Source organism: Dasypus novemcinctus, chromosome 4 (assembly GCF_030445035.2).
Source record: "Dasypus novemcinctus isolate mDasNov1 chromosome 4, mDasNov1.1.hap2, whole genome shotgun sequence".
Taxonomy (NCBI): Eukaryota; Metazoa; Chordata; class Mammalia; order Cingulata; family Dasypodidae; genus Dasypus; species Dasypus novemcinctus.
In genome coordinates this window covers 101,879,667-101,893,099 of record NC_080676.1, presented here as the reverse complement: position 1 = coordinate 101,893,099, position 13,433 = coordinate 101,879,667, and the positions used below count along the sequence as shown (strand labels likewise).

At 40.6% G+C, this 13,433-nt stretch overlaps 1 pseudogene; it reads right to left on the bottom strand.

Annotated features, from left to right (window-relative positions):
- Nucleotides 1–10,227: 10,227 nt before the first annotated feature.
- Nucleotides 10,228–12,665, bottom strand: LOC101418172 (disabled homolog 2 pseudogene; annotated as a pseudogene).
- Between the last annotated feature and the right edge of the window lie 768 nt (nt 12,666–13,433).

The window sequence follows — 13,433 nt, the reverse complement described above, 5'->3', positions numbered from 1 at the left end:
AAGTGCAAGTAAGTGTAGCTAGAGAAGCCAATTTTGATGTCAAAATACCTATTTGACCAAGGGGGAAATGTTCTTAGAACTGGCACATGCACAAGCCCCTCTCTCTAGCTAATACTGAGTCTGCATTAGAAAAAATAACCAGATTAGGCAACTTCTGCCCTCTGCTTTCTCAAAGCAACAGAGATTTGAGATAAGTAATCTAGAGATCAATTTTATAAATGGACAAAATCACCAAATCTGTGTATCTCAAAGATGTGCTCCTGTTATGACTCCTGTTTCATTTCAGAATCTTGGTCTTCATCAGTAACAGAAAATACTGCTAAAAGGACATTAAAATAAAGAAATGGAATAACAATGCAGTATATCTAGATAATTCACTAGTAGCTGATCTCAAATCACAGTTATAAAGATAAACCATAAGAAATGATTTTATAATAGAGTAAACAATACAAATCATCCACAAGGGCAATGGCAATCCAGGGGGAAACTTTCATAACAACCAAAAACTTGTTTCATTATCAAATAGATGCATTTGTGAAAGGGAAGAGAAGGGAGGAGAAGAAACAAAAGCAGATGAGCAAGCAGACTACAAATAAGAACAAATATTCTGTCATAATTTGGGACTATACTATCTTTATGCCAGGTCACAAGTTGTTGGGACCAAAGGAATATATTGAAGCTTTCCTCACAGTTCTCCACAGCAGCACCCCCCAAAAGACCCTGTAGAATGGACTGGTAGCCTGGCTTTAGCCTGGGCACCCTGCCAAATACTCAGAATTTTCTAGTCTTTTGGTTTATTTTTTTTTTAAGTAATTTTTAAATTTTAGTCTATAATATATTCATTAGAAAATCAGGATTCCATTGATTTTACCTCCATGTTTGGATAACACTTTTGGGAATGTAAAAGTTCAACACCTCCATACACAATACCTTAGGATGATAGCAGTCTGCTTTGGACTTTCCACTACTCCTTAACATCTGCCTCAATATTCTAGAAAATACAGCTTAAATACAAACCAAGCCATTTTGCTTTCAGCTACCCATTTGATATAGGCAAGGAAACTGAAATATCACAAACTTATTTTATAGTAGATATTGATAGATTTTAATTATCTTCATAATCATGGTGATAGCATCTGCTCATTACACCTCTGTCCCTTTCCAACTATCATAATCCATCATTTCCTGAATGTGGCAGTAATATTCTATCCCCATAGGGAAACAAGGACTAATATTGTCATTCTTTTTTTGTATAGCTGGACCAGTAAACCCAGCCAACTTCTGGTTTCCTCCCTCAAGGTAAAAAGCCCTGAGATCCATGAACGTGGATTAAAAATAGTATGTGGATTATAGTTTACATGGTAGTTTACACTCTCCCCCAGTCCACTCAGTGGGCCATGGCATGACATACAATGTCCAGCATCTGTCCCTGCAGTACCACCCAGGACAACTCCAAGTCCTGAAAATACCCCCACATCATATCTCTTCTTCCTCTCCCTACCCTCAGCAGCTACCATGGCCACTTTCTCCACATCAATGCTACAATTTCTTCCATTACTAATCACACTAGTTCCACAAGTACAACATCAGTAAGTCCTCTCTAGTCCATACTCTATTCCTCCATCCTGTGGACCCTGGGATGATTACGTCCATTCCAACTCTATATCGAGAGGGGGCTTAGATTCCACATAGATGGTGGATGCAATTCTCCTGCTTGCAGTTGTAGGCACTCTTTGTTCCCTGGTGTGGTGGTTGACCTTCTTCTCCTCCCTGTTAGCTGGCCAGGGTAAGTCCAATAAATCAGAGGGTAAGAATTGCAAGTCTGCTGAGGGTCAGGGCCTGGCTGTCACAAGGACAGTCCAGAGATTAAGGTCTCCTGAGTATACACCAACCCCTGCCAACCACAAGTCCAGTAGAAGTGACAGAAGAGGCATGTGTAGAAAGGTCACATCTGAGTCCAACTCTATCACACTCAGGAATGCAAACTCCAAAGTAGGGCAAACTGACATGGCACTGAACTCCAGAGCCATCTGCCATGACCATAGAACCTGTGGGTCTCTGTAGCCCTCAGGAGAACCAGTACCTGGGGTTGTATCTACTTTGGCTGTCTCTGGGACCCTACTGAGGTATGCATAAGCGCAACCCCTCTGATGACCTCCCGACTTTCATTTGTCCTTTCTATTTCCCCCTTTTATTCAAGGTCAAAAAGCAGTTTTTAACACCTGATATTACATGTAGGCTGAGAAATTCTTCTGGTCTGAGTTGAACCATTTATTCAAGGTCTCTTTCTAGCTACATTATTAGCTGGTGTTTGGTAGTAATCCCTTAGCGCCAGGGAGCCTCATCCCCAGGAGTCATGTCCCATGCTGGGGCAAATGTAATGCATTTACATGCTGAGTTTGGCTTAGAGAGTGGCCGTATTTGAGCAACATGGAGGCTCTCAGGAGGTACTCTTAGGCACCCTGCAGCCCTAGGCCTCATTCATATTTCAGCTGCACAGGCTCATAAGCATACTCATCAGTATCAAGGGCTCATTGTTGGACCATCCTTCTTTATTGGTCTTTGCCATTGCACTTGGGGGATTGTTGCTGTTCCATTGGGGAATGTGAGAGAGCGCCCCTGGGTGAAAACTCAGCACTCCCTCAGTTGTCATTTGTAACTGTAACTACTACGAAAATATCCAAACATTTTTATATACCCTCTATACATGCCCTGGAGAACTCCCTCCCAACCATGTGACCCTCATCAGTAACACCCCATACCAGTGTTCCTCTCCTGCAATAGTTGAACCTTTCTGTAGTCCAAAACCTCTTCAAAAATGAAGCCTAATATATTGCCAAGTTTCATTAATAATAAAATGGAATATAGTGATGAGTATAAAGGTTAGATATAGAATACATACTAATTTAGAAAAATTAAATAAAGAAAAAATAAATTGAGGTATCAAAAAATGAAAAAGTATAAAAGCTTTGTTTTTGATGTTTTGCTTTTCATCACTGCAATAGATGTTGCCCTGTATGTACAGTGGCAAGGCAATTCTTTCATTTCTTCCTCAGTGCCTACATTCTTTCTCTTTTTTTTCTAATTATTTATTTTGTCTTCACAGAAGTTTTAGATCACAGTAATTCACATATACAATATAGGGTACTCCCACATATCCAACATCAAACACTTTGTCCCTTCCCCAGCAATGATCTTTTTAAATGTTCATATTATATTTGCTGCAGCTGATGTACACATATTGAAACATAGCTTTCAAACATGGTTCCATTTGGGTTTACATTATGGTTTATATTTTAGACAATACAATTTTCTAAATTTTTAGTTATGTTTTACATTATGGTTTACATTTTAGCCTATGACTTTAATACATTTTTGGTGTAATTTAACATGTCCTATATTCATCATTGCATTATCTTGTGGAACTCTTCCATTGCCCCACAGTTACACTGATTCCATCTATTCAATATCTCTCTCCTCCTCCACTCAGGATCCACAGTGGCAATCAATCTTCATTACTTGAAGGACCATATTCACAGATACTTGCAACTATTGAGGGCTTGACATACTTGACTGCCCTAACCCATTGGGGGTCCCCAGTTGTCCCGAGAGATACAACTCCCTCTGTTTGAGAACATCAGTCCTCCCCAGGATGTGGGTATACCTTCACTCTCATTGTATGGGTCTCCACCCAGTGATAAAACCCACTATGACAAAACGAGCACTCACATACTCCCTAGAAACCTGCCCTGTGTCAGATGCCCTCCTTAAGCATCTTAAACAGGTAACCTTCTGAGGGAAGGGGCCGCAGGCAGGCGAAAATATGGCTGGCGCAAGTAGCTGAAACCAGGGTCTGAGGTTGATACGCACCTCCCCTGCAGGCATCAAGTATGAGGTAGATAATCCGCCTCCTTGAAAGCCCGCTCCAAAGTGCCAGCCATAGCGCCAGTGCCAGGCCCTTTGCTTCAGACTCTCTCCCTAGTAACAGCTTACGCGCACCAATCGCAATGCCACAACACATCCTCCAATAGCGTACACCCACGTTGCCTTACCCTCTATAAAAGTCTGATCGCTTCCTTAATAAAGTGGACCTGCGCCATCAGCCAGTCTCCGTGAGCATCACTCGCGTCGGTCTTACCTGCTGCGAGGCCCTGCCTCAACCTTCCTTATTATAGTTTCTAAAGAGTTTTCTCAACATTATAGTTTCAACTACATACCTGACAATCTCCTTTGTTCAAATGTTCCCCCCACCCTCCCCCAATTTCCTGAGCCATCTGACCCATCCTCCCATCCCTAACCCCTCTCCTCTTATACTTTTTAATGTAACATTTTGTGTGATCTATGTATCATTAAAAAAAAAAAAAAAGAAAATAAGATGTATATAATAAAAGACTACAAAAGGGAAAAAAAGAAGACATCATTTATGGTTCTAGTTTTGGAAGGAAACTGTTAAAATTTGTCAGGTTTTAACATTTTGTTAAATAGGATCATGGGAAACTATGAAATGATAATTAGTTCCCTATATAATTACAGTAGCAATAAAACATTTTAAAAGTAAAAACAAAACAAAACAGTAGTGTGTAATAAATGCTGCAACAATATCTAGTCTCTGAGAATAAAAGATGATTTACTCCTACTCAGTGCCTATGTGAGATTTTCATATTCCTTCCAGTGTGGTACAGTCAAAAGAGCTCCAGTCTGGGAGTCAGGAGGCCCAGGTTCTAGTTCTATCTCTGCTTTCCTTCACTTCACTTGGAGAAGTCATATAATCTCTCTGAGTATCATGTTTCTCTGAGTCTTCATTTGAACCCTAGCTAATGTCCTTTTCCACTTGCAGCTCTATGCTTTCACTAACTAAAACTTGGAAACCTTCAAGGTTTGTTTTTGGAGACTTAATAGTGATTGCAACCTGTGCCAAGTTGGGAATCACCTACAACTGTTACTCTAGCTTTGGGTGTCTAGGTAGACAATAAGGCAGAAGTGTTTGTTTAATAAACAGGACTATAGCTCTTGGCTAGGAAATTCAACTCCTTATAATGTGTATTCTATACTGCTCAAAACCTCCCTTTCAGAATCCCCATCATGCCAGGCAATTTGAAAGTTGACCAGAGCCCAACTTTCACAGGAAGATAATGGCTGATAGCTGGAAGTAGCAATCCTCCCAGAAATTTGTGATTCAAAAGAACATTCCTAGACACTGAAAAAGACCTTAAAGTCTCTCCCACACCTGCCCCTCTTTATCTTTCCTCATCCCAGTAAATGGCATCTCCATCCTCCAATTTACTCAGGCCCTACTTAACGTCATCTTGGCTTTTTCTTTCATACTCCTTATCCAGCCCACTGGCAAAGCCTATCAGCTCTACCTTTGAAGTAGATCCATAATCCAATAATTTTCACTACCCTCATTATTATTACTCTAGTACAGAGAGCGAAATGAAAGAATTGGTAAAGAAAAAGAAACTGAGCTTACTGTGGTAGTCAGTAGACAGTAGAATTTGTTTTGTTTTTTGAGAAAAAATACCCTATAGAAGTATATTTTATTAACACACTTTAACAGCATTTACTGAGGGATCATACTTCTCACTAGTTTGGGTAACAACCTCCTATGGTCTCCCTAATTCCTCTGGTCACGTTCCCCTATGGCAGCCAGAACGATCCTGTTAACAGATACATCCAATCATGCTCAAATCTTCCCCATAAAATATAGCCCACAGTGTACTCAGCCCTGTGTACTTTGCCCTGCCTTCTTCCTGACCTTCCCTCCTCCCCCTCTCCCTCCCCCTCACTGCTCTGCTCCCACCTCACTGGCTCTCTGCCTTTCCTCAGATACAGGAAGCATGCTGCTTTGTTCCTCTATGCCAGCGGGAACTTCTGCTTGGAAACCCATACCTTAGGGACCAAGGGCTTGATCTCTCACTACATTCAGGCCTCTGCTCAAATCTCAGTGCTAGAAGCTTTTGCAGGTTACCTTGTATAAAATGGTACATACACACACGTTCTGAGTCTATCCCTTCACGGTTTTTTATTTGTTGTTGCCTTTTTCATCACCTGGCATTATATATATTTGCGTGTTATCTTGTTCCTCTTCCTCTCCTTCCTCCACCAGAGCAGAGCTGTGTCTTGGATCTATGCTTCTGGGGCAGTGCCTGACACATCCTAAGCACTCAAACACCTGTGATATGAATGTGTAGAGAGAGGGGTGAATCATTCTCTAATGTGGGATGCTACATCTACTAACATATTCTAGGAACGTGTACTAGTCAGTGTTTTCCAGAGAAACAGAATAAACTGTGTGTGTAGAGATTTATTATAAGGAATTGGTGATTATAGGGCCTGGAAATTCCAGGCAGAGAGATGTTGAAGTCTTTAGTCTGAGTTTATAGGGAGGGTGTATGTTCAAGGCAGAATTCCTTTTGATTCTTTAAACCATCAGTTCTCCATTTTAAGACCTCCAATAGATTGAATAAGGCCCATTCACATTGCTTTTACTTTAAGTCAACTCATACATAGCTGCAAATCCCATCTGTAAAATACCTCCACAGTAACAACTAGGTCAGTGTTTGACCAAATAATTGGACACAATAATTTGGTCAAGTTGACACATAAGCATCACAGAAGGTCATAATTGAATGATATTAAGCCTGGTAGGATGGATTTTGCTTCATTCCCTCCTTACAAGAAGTATATTTCTAGGAATCATTTACATATGAGATTTCCTCTTTTTTCTTGCTTTACTTCACTTTCAGTTTTGTCCAGATGCAATAAGATACTTTTGAATGAAGTTTGCAATCTTTCATTCAGTCCAAGCCTATCAAAATAATCTCTAAAAATAAGCTTCAGGTAGATAAGTCTTTAGAGTTTCAAAACAATGATTTCAACTGTATGGGGTCCTGGATCCCAAATTAAGGAAGACTGAAACCATTTATACATACAAAGAAAAGAGAAGTGAAAAGTACTAGAATTCCAGTCTCTACCAGCTGCAAGCACTGTTATCTCTGTAAGTCCCTGTTATCTCTGTAAGTTTGCACATAATAACGAGGTAGATTCAATTACATAAGTGAAGAAACTGAAGCCAGGAAAGGTGGGGAAAAAAACTTCGCCAAAGTTCAAGAATTGGGATGCCAATGCAGATCTGACCCCAAAATGCATTCTCTTTCTACGCCAAAGACAGGACAGTCACATCACTGCACAGGAAAATCAGTCCTTTTCCTTTCTCCTCACTCACCAGCCCACTACTGTTACCAGATTTTGTCTATGTTCTTTGACTATGCTGCAGAAATCAATTTCAAGAGCACATCGGGTGAGTTAGGCCAGTAATTTATTCAGGTAGGGAGGGAAGAGAAATGGGAGAAAATAATAGATTGGGGTCCCAGGTGAAGAGGAAGGGGTTGAAAAGTGGTAAAGAGGACTGATTTATAGGCTACAATTCCCCAGTATAGGTTATACAGGTTTACTTGAGTGGTAATCCAAGAGGGGGGAGAAGGCAGCTGTAGTTCCGCCGTCCAGAGGCAAGAAAGAGCAAACTTGGGCCGTTGCCACTTTTTAAACTGCTTATTATCCCACCCCTTTGCTAATGGCAGGGGAGGAATTCCAGCTGTTCACCACTTTGATTGCTTATTTCCCCCATCAATCTCCCATGAGGGCCCAATGATAAAGTTCTTGGGGAATATCCGGGGCTTCTCTTGGCTTCCAGAGGAAATCTTCTGAGTGGCAGAATCTTGGGGAGGGTCTTCCAGCTGCAGTCTTGGGTTTATTGATGTCCATGTGGACTTCTTGCCAGATCCACCTATTGATTCCCTATACTAGCCTGCTTCAATACTAATACCATTTGGCCAGAGATTATTCAAGGGGCCATCACAGAAAGGGTTCCAATGAAGCATTCACAACTACAAAGTCTACAGCCACTAAAATCAAAAGCACAGGGATCTAATCATTTTTCAAAAAAGAGTGCTTTCAGCCTAAGAAAATTCAACAAGCAAAATGGAGACAAATCCACATAATTCCACATAACTTTTTTGTCATTCCAATTTATTGAAATGAGTAAATTTATAGATTCATATATTAAAATGTACACAAGAGAAAATAAGTACATACAAAACAGCTGTGTGGCTGAACATCACTTTCAAAAATTCAATTACCTAGAAATAGTTGCCTCCCGTTTAGCACATTCAGTATTTGGACATTTAAAATGCTATGTCAGTCTGTGTTTATAATGACTGAGTAGGAAGCCAGATGGAAAATTATGCCATACATGCTTAGTTCTTACCATTAAACATTTAACCACAGGACTTGAGCTTGGACAACTCTGAGCTAACCACTAGAGGTTCATAAGTCACCACCTTGTTTAGATCCCTAGCAGTCATCCTCTTCTTCAATCTGAAAGTAACATTATATATAGCCAATTAGCACCCACAAGAGCCTGAGCATTAAGAGTTAAGAGACAACATTTAGAAACCCAAAATTTTTTAAAAAAAATAATTTTGGCAAGAACACACTCTTTAGAACTGTGCTAACAACAGGACTGAAAATGAACTGGGAAACTTTCCACACTGATGAGGAGAAAAATATTGTAGACATTAGAGTTAAGTGACAAAAACAACTACTTCTTATATCACAGTTTTCCAGTGTTCTACCTATTAACTCCAAGACTGTGGCTTCAAGAAAACTTTCCAGTTACTTGATAAAGGGCTAGTATAATCCCAAATAAGCACCTAATGGGGCAAGCTTGTTTAGGGAATGGGAAAACGAATCTAAAACCTGGCAGAAAAACATGGCCATGAAATCTGTGACCATGGAACCCCGCCTGGAAAACCCCTAAGGGAAAGACCCTGCCAGATGGATACTGGAAGAACGCTGTGAAAATCCTCCATTTAATATGAGATTTTGCCTAGAATAAAGGAAAAGCCCCAGATATTCTCCAGGGGCCTTATCATTGTCACCATTCCCCCAAGGGGAACTGACTGGTGGTGTTATTAATCAAAACAGCAAACAGCTGGGACCCCTCCCCTGAACATTAGCAAGGGGAGGAATAATTAATGGTTTATAATAATAGCAGGAGCAAAAAGCTCCCTCTGCCTGAACCAGCCCACAACTACACCTGGGGACCTGTAATCTGTTATTTTCTCTCATTTCTATTCTCTTCTCTCATTTCCTTAATAAACTACAGGCCCAACTAAACTGGCATGTTCTAAAATTCTTTTATGTAGCATAGCAAAGAACCTAGAGGAATCCAGTTACACTAATATGTTTGGCACAATCTCATTTAGCTTCGTGATGGGTTGCTCTTCAGAATACAGTCCTTCATTACTGAGTTGACTTCTGTTGCTTGTCAATATTAAGTGCTCTTTTAGAATTTCAGTTCAAGAAGATGATTTTCAATTCCAGAGGAAGGATAAAGGTTGTATCCATTTGCAATTCAAATTACTGAGAAGGTAGAGAGGCTCCACATCTGCAAATCCATAAGATTTCCAACCCCAACCCCTAACCCAACTCTCTAGCATGTGAAAGAGAGGTAATGCTGTATGAGCTCAGGAGCAAAGTTGATGGAAAAGACCATCAGGGGGCAGAGGAGAGAAGGAGAACCAGCTTTTCTCTTATTTGCAATAGTAGCAAGAGGTGGAAAAAGGATGCTTTTGCCCTTGGGGGAAATTTTAGTTTTGGAATGAGAAGAAGCCACATCTGTTAGATCCAAAGTGCCTAAAAAGAAGTTAGACTTGCTTCAGTTTTACTTTAAAAATTCTCTGTGAGGGTCTGAAGTAAGATTTCTTTTAAAAGATGCCTTGTTCTACTAAAACCTTTAGATTTTATACCTTAAAACAGAACCCCCAAACAACTTTGAATGATAAGGATTTGAAAATTTATTCAAAGCACAGCGATCTGAGGGGTTTGTGGTAGCTAGTCTCCCAATCATAAGGTACAAGGTAGAGTATTCTAGAAGATTCTAGGGACACAATAGACAAGAGTTCAAGTAGGGAAATTACTTCATTTACATTTAAGCTAGAGAGCTTAGCTTTGAATTTAAAGTCAAAGACTCAGTTTAGCTTTAACCTAGACAGAAAGTGAAAGGCATTTTACAAGTTGAAGAGGCAGCAAGAATTAAGGGAACAGATAATACATCAAAGTTGGAACAAAAGCAGAGGTCAGAACTATCTAGCTATTAGCTTTATCCTTGACTACAAAAGCCAAGCTTTTCGTTCCTCTGTATCATCAGCATAACAAGTTCAGGAATTATGCAAATGGATTTCCAAAATGATACCTATATACATCAGGAACTATGGGTTGAGGAGTCATAGGGGCTTGTGGTGATGAAATGAAAGAACCTTTACAGAAAGTGTTCTCAAATGCAGCACATTCGGTACCTGGCAGGGCACCTTGCATGGGACCTGGCTTTGGTTGTTCATTGATTTGCTCAACAGAAAAGTCATCAAGATCTGCTTTATCTTGAGAAATGCCAACTTAGCTGTGAAAATAATTGGAGAAGGCACTGGAAGTCCCAGAGGAAGTCTGCTCTCCCTTCTTTGCAGGTACAACAGGTGGCTGCTGCAGTTGGAAGTTCTTAAACATTTCTTTAACTTTCTTAAGTTATTTATCCCCCAGTGGATCTAAGGCAGTAAAGACATCACTGGGGATGTCTTGAGCAGCAGCAGTTTTGGGAGGTGGCTGAGGAAGCATGACCAGGAGAGAAGAGAGTCTAGAAGGGGACGGGGCTGACAAAGCAAGAGATGGAAAAACATTGCTCTGAAAAGGATTCCCCAAGGAGGTTGTTGATGGCCAATCATTAGCTGCCAGGGATGCTAAAGGGCCCCAAAGAGAAGATGGTGGAGGGGAATTTAAAGCTGCAAAGGATGAAGGCTGTTGCCAATCTGGAATATCTGGCATTGCGTGAAGTAGCAATCTTCAATATGGGCTCATCAATTGTAACAAATATACCATACTAATGAAGGATGTTGTTAATATGAGAAAGTGTGGGAGGGAGAGGAAGTGGGTCATATGGGAATTCCTTATATTTTTTATGTAACATTTATGTAATCTAAAGCTTCTTTAAAAAAAATTTTTTTTTAATGAGTGGCTGACGAATTCCTAAAGGCTGACTGCCCATAATAGCTCCTGGGACCTTTGAAGGGGGCTCATTGAAGACTAAAGGCGGTGGAGGGTTTCAACGGTCCTCCCTGAGGGGATATGACTGATACACCTCCTAGACCTGCAAGGGACCCCGCTGGGGCAGAAACACTTATTTTGACGAGATCCAGAGGGTTGGTCTATTGGGTTGCAGGCTGTCCTGTAGGTGACAGACATACAGCTTGGAGATTCTGAGACAGGAGTTGCAAAAAGGTCTGATGGAAGCAAGTCATTGGCTGAAGACTCAGCAGTCCTTTTGCCTCTTCCTGGTTTGGTATTCTGTGGAGGTGGGATAATTGTTACGGAATCATGTGGTGAGAACATTCCAAGTCCTGTGTTTATGCCATTCAGTACTGACAATAGTTTTGAAGGACTTCCCACAAAAGGGTTCAGGGAGAATTTGATAGGGAAGCCATTCTGTTCTTTTTCAGATATCTCATTCTGAGATCTCACTGCTGGCAGTGTTTGTGTACTCAAAAAAGGCCACAGGTATGACTGAACCTCCTGTTTTCCAGTCCAGTTAGAAATTTGGTCAAACTGCTGACCAAAGTAATTAACATCATCATTCAGGGGCCCATTACTCAGTGGACTAGACCAGCTACTTAAATTCTCTTTCTTCTGATCTGGAGATTTGAGAGAATCAAAGAGGGTGCCAGCTGGTCTGGTTATGCAAAAGGATCATCATGGAAAGGATCAGGATTAGGGATGGGAAAGAAGTTGACATTGGCAGAAAAAGCATTCTCAGGCAAGAAGGATGCCTGAGGCTTTAGTTGAGGAAGAGAGCAGGAAGTGATGCCATTAGTTAAGAACGGATTCTCTTTTAAAGAATTCTGATTGGTGTTGATTTCAGAGTTTAGACCCACTAATAAGACATCTTTGCTTTTATGTCCTCAAACAAATCCATCTGGTAAACATTTAAGTTTGTTAACTTGATATCAAGAGTCAGAAAGCTCTCACTCCCATTCTCTACTGTTTTGTGGGCTTATTCTTTTTCTTTTCTTCTTTCCTTTTCTTTATATTATAGATAACCTGGAAAAGGTCCTTAAGATCAACAACTAATGGCTCAGCCTGTTGGACTGTTTTTATAGTAAAAAAAAAAAAATACCTTGGTGCTGGCCTTCTCCCAACATATGTAACCAAATACCCCATTTGACTGACCCATCGCAGACAATGAAAGAAATTTTATTAACTGGATTTTCTTGTTCTATTACCCCAGTTTTCTTGTCAATTAATTTTATCCCAGAAAGCAAAATGTTGACCCAGAGTTTTGTTTGTGTTGTCCCTGAGACCAAACAGCTGTCACCATTCCCTTTAGTTTCATCAGAGAAAGTTGGTTCATTTTATCCCCTCTTTCATCTGGCACATCATCGATGTCAATTAGCTTGGCCTTGTATTTCACACCATCACCTTTGAACCTGACCAAGAGAGACTCATGTCTTTGAAGAGCCTTTCTTCTTTTCCTTCTTCAATGGTACTTTTGGTAAGGCCTGTTAGTCAGGCTTACCATTGGTTGCATTTGTCTCTACTTCATTAGACACGGCAAGATTTCAGGCAGCAAACACTGGTTCAGCAGTTCCTGACAGGCAATTCCTGACAGAGAAGTCTCAAGTGAACACAATCTACAGATACATGCTAGCTAGCACTTCTGCAATATGAGCGTGACTCCTCCATTTCCACAGCCTGTAGGCTGCAGCCCACAGAACTTTAAAAATGATTTAAAACTCTTATCCCAGACTAGTTTTCTGGAGTAATGAAAGAGTTCATTTCCAGATGTTGTGGAGGGCCTTGTAGCATGTTGGAACCAAAACTAAAACTTCTACCTTCTCTGACATTTCAGAATCCCAACCATTCATTCATTCATTTGTTACGTGGAGTGCCCTGGGCTGGGGATGCAGCAGTGCATGCAACCACTGCCCTGCTTTTGTGAAACTTACAGTTTAGTGGGGCAAGCAGGCAATTAAACAATTGACTGTTCAATTACTTTTTATTAAATAAAATTAGCAAGTACAGAGTATTAAAGAACGTATAATTGCTTCTGAGTGGTCAGGGAAAGTTTCCCTGAGAAATTAATGTTTGAGCTGAGAGCTTAAGAATGAAGAGGGGTATCCCAGGTGGAGCGATTGGTAGAGGTGGTAGGTGAGGGTCAGTGTGATAGGCAGGGGGAACAGAATGTGACAAGGTCCTAACTGTAATGTATTTGAGGAAGTAAAAGAGCCAGTATGCCTGGAAGCTAGACTTACGAAGTGAGAATAAGAGTATAAGGAGATGAAATTTCCAAGATGAGAACAGACCAAATCTTGAAGAGCTTGTGAAGA